The 10,841-nt window shown below is 49.9% G+C and overlaps 1 long non-coding RNA gene across 1 annotated transcript; it reads left to right on the plus strand.

Annotated features, from left to right (window-relative positions):
- The first annotated feature begins 635 nt into the window (after window positions 1–635).
- Window positions 636–6,296, plus strand: LOC140429653 (uncharacterized). Its single transcript, XR_011949157.1, has 2 exons — window positions 636–853; window positions 4,841–6,296. It is a non-coding gene; the product is annotated as an uncharacterized lncRNA (long non-coding RNA).
- Window positions 6,297–10,841: the final 4,545 nt, after the last annotated feature.

The following is a 10,841-nucleotide window of genomic DNA, read 5'->3' on the forward strand; positions in this document are numbered from 1 at the left end:
TGGTTGGATGCTGTGCTAGGTGTGACTGTGTAAGGTCTCCTTAAGAGAGTGCTCTCTGCTGGGACGAACTGTGAAGTAGGGAAGTGAGCAGCCGCCCCAGAAAAGTGTCTGGTTGTCCAGAAAGTAGGGCTTTGGTTTAAAGTCTTGAATTTCAACAGCCGAGTGAGAGAGAAAGGAGCCTTGTGACCTACCTCTCCAACAGCGAAAGTGGGTTGTGCCTTGTGATAATATTACTGGAGTATTTATTAGTTATTCATTAGTTATAAGGACTGTTGCCTAAAGGGGTATTTATGTGAGATCTAACCAAGTAAGAATATTATGAGAAATATTGAGTAAGACTAATTTTAACTGTGTAAATTTAATTTTGTGTGGTTAAGTTTTATTTTATTAATAAATGTTAATGTTTAAAATCTCCATCAGTGGACGGCACGGTGGCACAGTGGTAAGCACTGCTGCCTCACAGAGCTGAGGACCCAGGTTCGATCCCAGCTCCGGGTCAGTGTCGGTGTGGAGTTTGCACATTCTCCCCGTGTCTGCGTGGGTCTCACCCCCACAATCCAAAGATGTGTAGGGTAGGTGGATTGGCCACGCTAAATTGTCCCTTAATTGGAAAAAAAAAATTGGGTACTCTAAGTTTAAAAAATAAATAAAAAATCTCCATCAGTGATACTGGAATTTGTAGCTCCTGACTTCAGTACGCATATTTTCTTGTGGTAAAATAGAAAACAATTGTGACTGTTTGGCAAGTTTCCCTTTTTCAGACTTGGCTCGCACGCTATTTACCACCTGCTGGATCATAACTGCATTTGGTGATAAATCAACCTGGTGAAGCTCAATTGATTGGTCACTGCTGGTAATCCTCACCACTATGTATCTGTACATATCTGATCATTTGTACTGTTTGATTATGCCTTCAAAATAATGAAGTAAATGACACATTTAGCTAAGAAGCTGCAAAAATTGGCAACATTGCCGAAATGAGTTTACAACTTAACTACAATTCCAATAACGAGTTAGGAATAGGGGAATGTGAGACTTGACATATCTAAGCCATCAGGACTTTTAAAAAATATATATTTTATTCCAAACAATGCAAAAAACTTCACAAACATATAAAACAAGATTCAAATATATTGCTGTTTGTCCATTTTTTATTTTTACAAATGAACTATTATAACCCCAAAGCCCTAAGCCCCTCAACCACCCTAACTGACACCCCCTCCACTCCACCACCCCCCCCCCCCCCTCACCCCCGCTACACACACACGATTGTTTGCCACAAATAGGTCTTTACAGAAAGCGATGAATGGCTTCCACCTGGTGTAAAACCCTTCCTCCGTCCACCTAATGACCTACTTAATCTTTTCCGGTTGCAGAATGTTATAACCTGCCTACTTACCATTGGCTGGGGACTAATGACAATCCCACAATCCTGTGGGAGTATGAGCTTCCCCAATGAGGGGGCGGAGAAACCATTAGTAAACTCCTAGTATAAATAAAGCTGGCCAGTTTAGGAACCAGCAGGAAGGAGTGTGCAGCAAGGGAAGTTGCTGCTGCTGTTATATATATATGTTATTGTAAATAAATGTTATTACTTTGTATCCTTAAAACTCATGCTGGAGTCTTCGTGGCCCTCACAAAACAGAAATTCTGCCATGTCTCCCACCCATACCGAGGCTGTAGGTGGCACCACCAACCTCCATCCGAGCAGGAACCGTCCCCGGGCAATCAGAGAGGTGAAGGCCACGACAGCTCCGGCAAGTCCCAAAGATTTCCACCAGTGGGCACAGTTCCAACCTAACTCCCATGATCACCAACATGGTCTCAAAGAACGAGACCCAGAACTCCACCAATTTTGGGCAGGGCAAAAACATGTGCGAGTGGTTTGCCGGCCCCCTGTGCACTGCTCACATCTGTCCTCTACACCGGGGAAGAAGCCACACACACACGCTCAAGTCATGTGCGCATTATCATAGAATCATAGAATTTACAGTACAGAGGGAGGCCATTCGGCCCATCGAGTCTGCACCGGCCCTTGGAAAGAGCACCCTATCCAAGCCCACCCCTCCACCCCCACCCCTATCCCCGTAACCCAGTAACCCCACCCAACCCAACCTTTGGTTTTTGGACACTAAGGGCAATTTAGCATGGCCAATCCACCTAACATGCACATTTTTGGACTGTGGGAGCAAACCGGAGCACCCGGAGGAAGCCCACACAGACACGGGGAGAAAGTGCAAACTCCGCACAGACAGTGACCCAAGGCGGGAATCGAACCTGGGACCCTGGAGCTGGGAAGCAACTGTGCTACCATGCCCCCCTCCATCACGTTAGATGCTCCATCACGTTTGCTCATTAATCCTGTTGCACTGCACATTGAGGTCTCAGATAGACTGCTTCCTGGTTGACTCGAGAAGGAACTACTCTAAGAATTTCTTGCCAAAAATCTTTATGAACCCATGTTCCAGGCTACCTTTCCAATCTGATTCTCCCAATCTACCTTTGATTAAAGTCACCCATGATTATTGTGGTACATTAATTACAAGCCTTACTTATTACTTCCCGTACACTCTACCTCCAGTGTAACTACTGTTAGGAGGCGCATTAATTACTCCCACAAGAAACATTGCATCTTTACTATTTCTGATCTCAACCCAAATTGGTTCTACATCCTGTTCTTTCAGGCGAAGATGTTCTCTCAGCACAGAATGAATGTAATCCTAACTTAACAGGAGTGACTCCGTCACCTTTTGCTAGCTTCCTGCCCATTGCAATATGTCAAATACAGGTCAACATTTAGACCCCACCCTTGGTCACTGATGCACTATCAATTATGACGAGACGAGGGTAGAGAGTAATTGAGGCTTTATTAAGCAGAGATGTGTAGCCTCCCGCAGCTGCTGCCGAAATGGCTGCAGCTCGGTGAGCCCACACATTTATACTCCGCCTACTGGGCGGAGCCAGCAGGCAGGGATCTACCCCCGTACCTGTAGTACAGGAGCCTTACCGTATGACATCTCGTATGTGATATATACAACAGTGGTGACTACCACAGTCACCTTTCAACCAAGTCTCTGTAATGTTGTACCAGGACACACACAATTATCTCTTTCTGCGCTGACATTTCATCCCTTTGTTACAAATGCTGCATGCATTTTCAATCCATTTTCAGGGGTTCAATATTCCAAAAGGGATTTCATGAGAAATCTCTTTACCCAGCGAGTGGTTGAGAATCTGGAACTCGCTACCACAATGAGTGGTTGCGGCGAATAACACAAATACATTGAAGGGGAAGCTAGATACATACCTTAACTACCTTAAATTGTATCAAGCTCCGTATCAAGCTCAGCTTTGTGTAAGAGGAAGTAGAGCTTACCCTCTTCAAAATCTCACTCCAGGCCCCTCCCTCAAGCCCCAAGCCCAATTCCTCTTTCCACTTCCCCTTTATCTCTTCCAATGGAGCCTTCCCCGTGTCCAGCAACCACCCAAAAATATCCAAAATCTTCCCTTCCCGCAGTTCATCACATGACAACATCCTATCCATCAGTGTATGTCTCGGCAACTGGGGGAATGAAGAAAGTTCTTCGTGTACAAAGTCCTGCAGCTGCATATATCTTAATCCAGATTTTTAATGACGCCACCACTACTGGGTTTGTTGTGAATTTGGCTGGGGAAAGCGGGACAGGGGTAGTAGCTGATGCCCTTAAACCCGACCTTGCAAAGGAGGCTTCTTCCATTTGCCCCCACCCCAACCCCAGTTCCCCCCTCAGTATCGCACCTTCTCCATGTTCACCGCCCAGCAGTAGAACATCACATTTGGTAACACCAGCCCTCCCGAACGCCGACACCTCCGCAGAAACGCTCTCCGAAACCTGGGTGCCTTGCCTGCCCACAAATAGCCAAGATTAACTTGTCCACTGTAACACAAATAAGAATCTCGGCAATATGTTTCATTTTGACCATCTGTACTCTCCCCGCCAAGGAAAGCGGGAGGACATCCTCCCTCTTCAAGCCCCATCTCACTCTCTCCACCAGATTGGCCAAGTTCAGTTCGTGCATCAAGGCCCAATCATTAGCCACCTGAATCCCAAATATCAAAATTTATCTTGGCTGCCCCACCCAGGAGGTTTAGCGGAAATAGTTCGCTCATGCTCACATTTAGCTTGTACCCTGAGAAGGATCCAATCTTCCTCAACAGTCCATTATCTTCCCCATACTGGATACAGAGTCCAAAACATACAATAGGTTGTCCGCATAAAGGGACACCCTATGTTCCTTTTCCCCTTCTCGCAATACCTCTCCACTCATTCGATGACCGAAGTGCGATGACCAAGGGTTCAATTGCTTGCGTAAACAACAACGGGGACAGCGGACATCCCTGCCTCGTGTCCCTATACAGTCAGAAATACCCTGAGCTGACCACTCACCGTGGGAGAACTATACAACAGTCTCACCCAGGAGATAAACATTGGCCCAAATCCCAGAACCTCGAAGAGCTACCTCCACTCCACCCGATCAAAAGCTTTCTCAGCATCCATGGAGATGATTACATCAGGCACCTTCCCCCTAGATGGGGACATGACCATGTACAATAGTTGTGGTGAACCACTGTAATAGGCGATGTAAGGTAGGACCTACACTACAGGTTCGCCGGTAGCTCCTGCCGGCTGGCTCCGCCCACGGAGAACTGTATAAATATGTATGACCTCTAGTGCCCTGCCATTTCGCCAGCTGCAGCAGGAGGCCACACATCTGACTGTAATAAAGCCACAGTTGTACCATACTTTAGTCTTTGTGCAATTGATCGTGCATCAATTTATTACAGTCAGATTTTCCACAGAATGGATATCCGAATTAAGCCCGATCGCCTGCAGCTGGATCCGCACTCGCCCAACGCCAGGAAAGACTTTGCTCACTGGCTAGCATGTTTCGAGGCCTACATCAACGCGGCAGACCCCGTGCCAACGGAGGCTCAGAAGATAAACGTCCAGTACTCCAGACTGAGCTCCAGCATGTTCCCGTTGATCCAAGACGCCACGAATTACACAAAAGCAATGGAACTCCTCAAAGAACACTACGCGCAGAAGACGAACACGCTCTTCGCCAGGCATGTACTTGCCACCCGCTTGCAACTACCTGGTGAGTCCATCGAAGACTTCTGGCGGGCCCTCATTCCACTTGTCCGGGACTGTGACTGTCAGGCCGTCACGGCCGCCGAACATTCGAATCTCCTCATGCGCTATGCCTTCGTGACGGGGATTGCGTTGGACTGCATCATTCCACTCGTCCGGGACTGTGACTGTCAGGCCGTCACGGCCGCCGAACACTCGAATCTCCTCATGCGCTATGCCTTCGTGACGGGGATTGCGTTGGACTGCATCCGAGAACGATTGCTGGAAGGGGCCACGCTCGAACTGGCGGAGGCGAAAACCTTGGCGCTCTCCATGATGGTCGCATCCCGTAATGTACAATCGTACCTCTCCTGCCGCGCTGCCCACCCTTCTACTCCTTCCTACCCCTCCCGGATCCCGCCGCCGACCTCCTCAGCCAGGGCCCTGCCTTCACAATACGCCTGCGCTGCACGCCGATCCGCGCACCCCGGGGGGTCCCCGCTGCTACTTCTGCGGTCAGCAGAAGCACCCCCGCCAACACTGCCCGGCCCGCACTGCCATTTGTAAAGCCTGCAGTAAAAAGGGCCATTTGGTGGCGGTGTGCCAGGACCGCGCAGTCTCTGCGATCGCGCCCGCTATCGCCTCCCCCCACAACCCACCGCACCACCAATATTGACTCCACCAGAATCCCCCCCCCTCCCTTTTTCCGCACAAGAGGACGAAGAGGACTTCGGCACGCTCCCGGAGTTTCTCGATGACTGGCCAGCATCAGCACCACCACCACCGCCATCGGTGCCACCTCCACCACCGCCAACACTGACTTCTCCACCACCGTTACACCGCTCCCAACAAAGCATCAAAGCACCGGACCGACTGAACCTTTGACGGACTCCGGACCGTCAACATGGACTTTTCTTTCCCTACCACTGTACATAATTGCACTAATTGTATATAGTTACACGTCACCCCCGCCGGACTCATTTTTAACAGGGGGTGAATTTGGTGAACCACTGTAATAGGAGATGCAAGGTAGGACCTGCACTACAGGTTCGCCGGTAGCTCCTGCCGGCTGGCTCCACCCACGGAGAACTGTATAAATATGCATGACCTCCAGTGCCCTGCCATTTCGCCAGCTGCAGCAGGAGGCCACACATCTGACTGTAATAAAGCCACAGTTGTACCCAACTTTAGTCTTTGTGCAATTGATCGTGCATCAATAGTCGCCTGATGTTGGCAGACACTTTCGTCCCTTAACAAACCCAGTCTGGTCCTCAGAAATCACCTTTGGCAAACAACCTTCCAGACGCTTTGCCAAAACCTTTGCTAGCATATTTGCATCAGTATTCAGTAAATAAATAGGTCTATAAGATCCAGAATCCACCGGATCCTTGTCCCAACAGGCCGACATTTCCCCCACCCCATAACAGAGAGTCACTGAACCCCCCCCCCCCCCAATAGATGTGGTGCCAGTGATTCTGCAAACTGCTTGTAAAATTCCACCAGGAAACCATCTGGCCCCAGTTCTTTCCCCGATTGCATGGAACTGATACACTCCATAATGTCTTCTAGCACAACAGCACCTCAATCCCTGCTCCACCCGCCCCCCCCCCGCCCCTTTACATCACTAGAAGTCCAAACCATTTAAAAACTGTTCCATCTTCGAGCCTCAGGGGGCTCAGATATATCGAGGCCCCTGGTAAAATTCCTCAAATGCGCCATTATTTTTATACGGAGCCGTTACCAGCACCCCCCCCCCCCCCCCTCACCCTTAACCAGGGCAATTTCTCATGCAACTGCCTGTCATCTCAGCTGAAGAGCCAATCGGCGGCTAGCTTTCTCCCCATACTCATATAATGTTCCCCGTGAGTGACACAGTTGCTTCGCTGCTTTACCAGTCAAATTCCATCTCTAACCTCTTTCTCTCCACTAACAGCTCCTTTGTTGGAACCGTGGAGTTTGCCAGTCCACCTCCAGGATTGAGTTGACCAACTTCTGCCTGTCCACCCTCCAACCTTGTGGGCCTTATATGAGGTTGCCTCCCCTCTGGTGGGAGAGCCTTCAGCCCTTCCCAGAACGTCGAGGGCAAGGCTTCTCCATTTTGGTTGAACTGTACATAGTTCCTTATGGCCGAGCCTACCTTCTCACAGAACTCCTTGTCTGCCAGGAGCGCTGTGCCTAACCTTCATGGCAGGTGCTGGGCTCAACCTGTCTCCAGCCTCACATCCACATAATGTGGTGCATAATCCGATATTACTATCAAAGTGTACTCAGCCCTCAGCACTCCAAGATGTATCAATTTCCCCATCAGAAAAATGTCTTTGCCGGGAATATATCCGGTGCATGTGGGAGAAGGAGGAAAACTCCCTCCCTCTCGGATGAATAAACCTCCACGGGTCCACACCCTCCACCCACTCCCCCCTCCCCCCCAACTTCCCTATAAACATTGGCAACTCTATCGCCATCCCCAAAGTTACAAATGACTTGGAGCTTGACCTGTCCATCCCCTGGTCCAATATGGAATTGAAGTCACCCCCCCATGATCAACTGATGAAAGTGAAGGTCGAGGATGATCATCAATACCTTCTTGATAAAACCTGCATCGTCCCTATTTGAAGCATTTATATTAACTAAAGCTACCGGCGCCCCCGCCTAAACCCTACTCACCATCACAAATCGTCACCCAGGAACCGTCACAATACTGGCTGCCGTAAATGCCACCCTCTTGTTAAACAGGATCGCTACCCCCTCGATTTTGTATCAAAATTTGAACAGAATGCCTGCCCCACCCATCCCTTCGTTAACCTCGGCTCATTCCTAATCTTCAAGAATATTACATCAGCTTTCAAGCTCTTCAAGGGAGGAACACCTGGGTTCTTTTTACCAGACCATTTAACCCCTTCACGTTCCACGTGACCATCCTCACAAGGGTCTCTGAACCGCTCTATTAGGATCTGCCATATCCTCTTTGGATTGGATTTGTTTATTGTCACGTGTACCGAGGTACAGTGAAAAGTATTTTTATGCGAGCAGCTCAACAGGTCATTAAGTACATGAAAAGAAAAGGAAATAAAAGAAAATACATAATAGGGCAACACAAGGTACACAATGTAACTACATAAGCACCGGCATCGGATGAAGCATACAGGGGTGTAGTGTTAATGAGGTCAGTTCATAAGAGGGTCATTTAGGAGTCTGGTAACAGCGGGGGAGAAGCTGTTTTTGAGTCTGTTCGTGCATGTTCTCAAACTTTTGTATCTCCTGCCGGATGGGAGAAGTTGGAAGAGTGAGTAGGCCGGGTGGAAGGGGTCTTTGGTTATACTGCCCGCTTTCCCCAGGCAGCGGGAGGTGTAGATGGAGTCAATGGATGGGAGGCAGGTTTGTGTGATGGACTGGGCTGTGTTCATGACTCTCTGAAGTTTCTTGCGGTCTTGGTCCGAGCAGTTGCCATACCAGGCTGTGATGCAGCCAGATAGGATGCTTTCTATAGTGCATCTGTAAAAGTTGGTAAGAGATAATGTGGACATTCCTTAGTTTCCTGAGGAAGTATAGGTGCTGTTGTGCTTTCTTGGTGGTCGTGTCGACGTGAGTGGACCAGGACAGATTTTTGGAGATGTGTACCCCTAGGAATTTGAAACTGCTAACCATCTCCACCTTGGCCCCGATGTTGCTGACAGGGGTGTGTACAGTACTTTGCTTTCTGAAGTCAGTAACCAGCTCTTTAGTTTTGCTGGCATTGAGGGAGAGATTGTTTTTGCTGCACCACTCCACTAGGTTCTCAATCTCTCTCCTGTATTCTGACTCATCGTTATTCGAGATCCAGCCCACTCTGATCATATTGTCAGCAAACATTTAGATGGAGTTGGAACCAAATTTTGCCACTCAGTCGTGTGTGTACAGGGAGTAGAGTAGGGGCTAAGTACGCAGCTTTGCGGGGCCCCGGTATTGAGGACTATTGTGGAGGAGGTGTTGTTGTTTATTCTCACTGATTGTGGTCCGTGGGTCAGAATGTCGAGGATCCAGTTGCAGAGTGAGGAGCCAAGTCCCAGGTTTTGGAGCTTTGATATGAGCATGGCTGGGATTATGGTGTTGAAGGCGGAGTTGTAGTCAATAAATAGGAGTCTGATGTGGGAGTCCTTCTTGTCGAGATGCTCTAGGGACGAGTGTAGGGCCAGGGAGATGGCGTCTACTGTGGACCGGTTGCGGTGGTACGCGAATTGTAGTGGATCAAGGCGTTCTGGGTATGGAGGTGATGCGCTTCATGATCAACCTCTCGAAGCACTTCATTACGACTGAAGTCAGGGCCACCGGTCGGTAGTCATTGAGGCACATTGCCTGGTTTTTCTTTGGCACCGGTATGATGGGGATCTCACATCTTTGTGAGGAGATCCTGCCAACTCCAGGCCCAGCTTGGTTCCAGGCCCGCCCAAAATGTCAGCCAACACCGCCCTCACCCAAATCAAACCATAAAGAAACCTGCGTCTCCAGCATTCCACCCTCCCCTCCTACTGCTGCCCCCTCTTGGCTTCTTACTCACCACCCATCTGGACTTCTCTTTCCCCCCCTCTCTCCTTCGATCAATCAGCCAGCTGTCCCACTCCAAAGAACACACTGCCCCCCTCCACTCCGCCCCTTAAACAAAGAAAACACAGCCAACCGAGGCATGTTGCCTCCCCCCACCAACCAAACCAGCCTCCCCCACCCCTGGCTACCCGCTGCAGCCCCCTCCCTCACACTGCTCCAGTTCATCAGCATAACTGCTAACAAGGTGACCCCCCACTTAGAAAACAACAAGAAGAGCACAACCCAACAGCCCAAACTACCCCACACCCCACTCACCTTTCTGAAATAGTGCATACTGGGAAGAACAACATAGTCCCCTTGACAGGACACATCAATCCAACTCCCTTTGAGAAACAATATGGAACCCAAAGTCACAATAATAACAACCAGGGTGAAGAACAAACACATGAACCTGTAAACATGCAAAAAACAAAAACACCATGGTCGGGATTCTCCGTTTTTGAGACGAAGTGTTGACGACAATGCAGAATTCATTGCATTTCACGACAGAAAAACTGCCGCCACACCTGAACCGATTCCGCTACTGTTAAGGGACTAGCACTGGGGTCACGTGGAACACAATCAATTCCAATGAGAAACGGTGTGGGATTCGTCGGCTTCACGATGACATTCAGGAGGCCGACAAGCTGCAGCCGCATATACACACGTCACTCCCCACATACCCCATCCCAGCAAACCCTCTTGGGCGTGGTGGAGGAAAGGAGGATGATCCTGCACCCTGACTAGAAAGGAGGCTGCCAGCTGCCGCCGTTCGCCATGCCTGGGTGCAGGTGATAGAAGCCCTGCCATCCGGGCGGGCCAGCAGTGCCGGAGGAAACTGCACGACCGCCCCAGGGCGGCTAGGATGAGACGGCAGCACTGTGTCCCGGCACTAACCCACGTCCCACACAGCCGCAACCCGACCGCACGCCCCCCCCGACCCCCGCCCACCACCACCAGGAGGACGGCCGAACCCCCACCCTGCGCCGTATGTCAGTACCCATACCAGCCACCATGACCGGGTGCCCTGACCACTGAGGCCACCAGCTACCCACCCCCTGGGCTGCATGTGCTGGAGAGTCTAACACTGTCGTTTTCTGCTTCCTCCTGCCCCAGGAGAAGGCTGCGCATAACCGCCTTGAATGGGAGAAGACAGGAGGGGGACCGCCG

This window comes from Scyliorhinus torazame, chromosome 1 (genome assembly GCF_047496885.1).
Source record: "Scyliorhinus torazame isolate Kashiwa2021f chromosome 1, sScyTor2.1, whole genome shotgun sequence".
NCBI classification, from domain to species: Eukaryota; Metazoa; Chordata; class Chondrichthyes; order Carcharhiniformes; family Scyliorhinidae; genus Scyliorhinus; species Scyliorhinus torazame.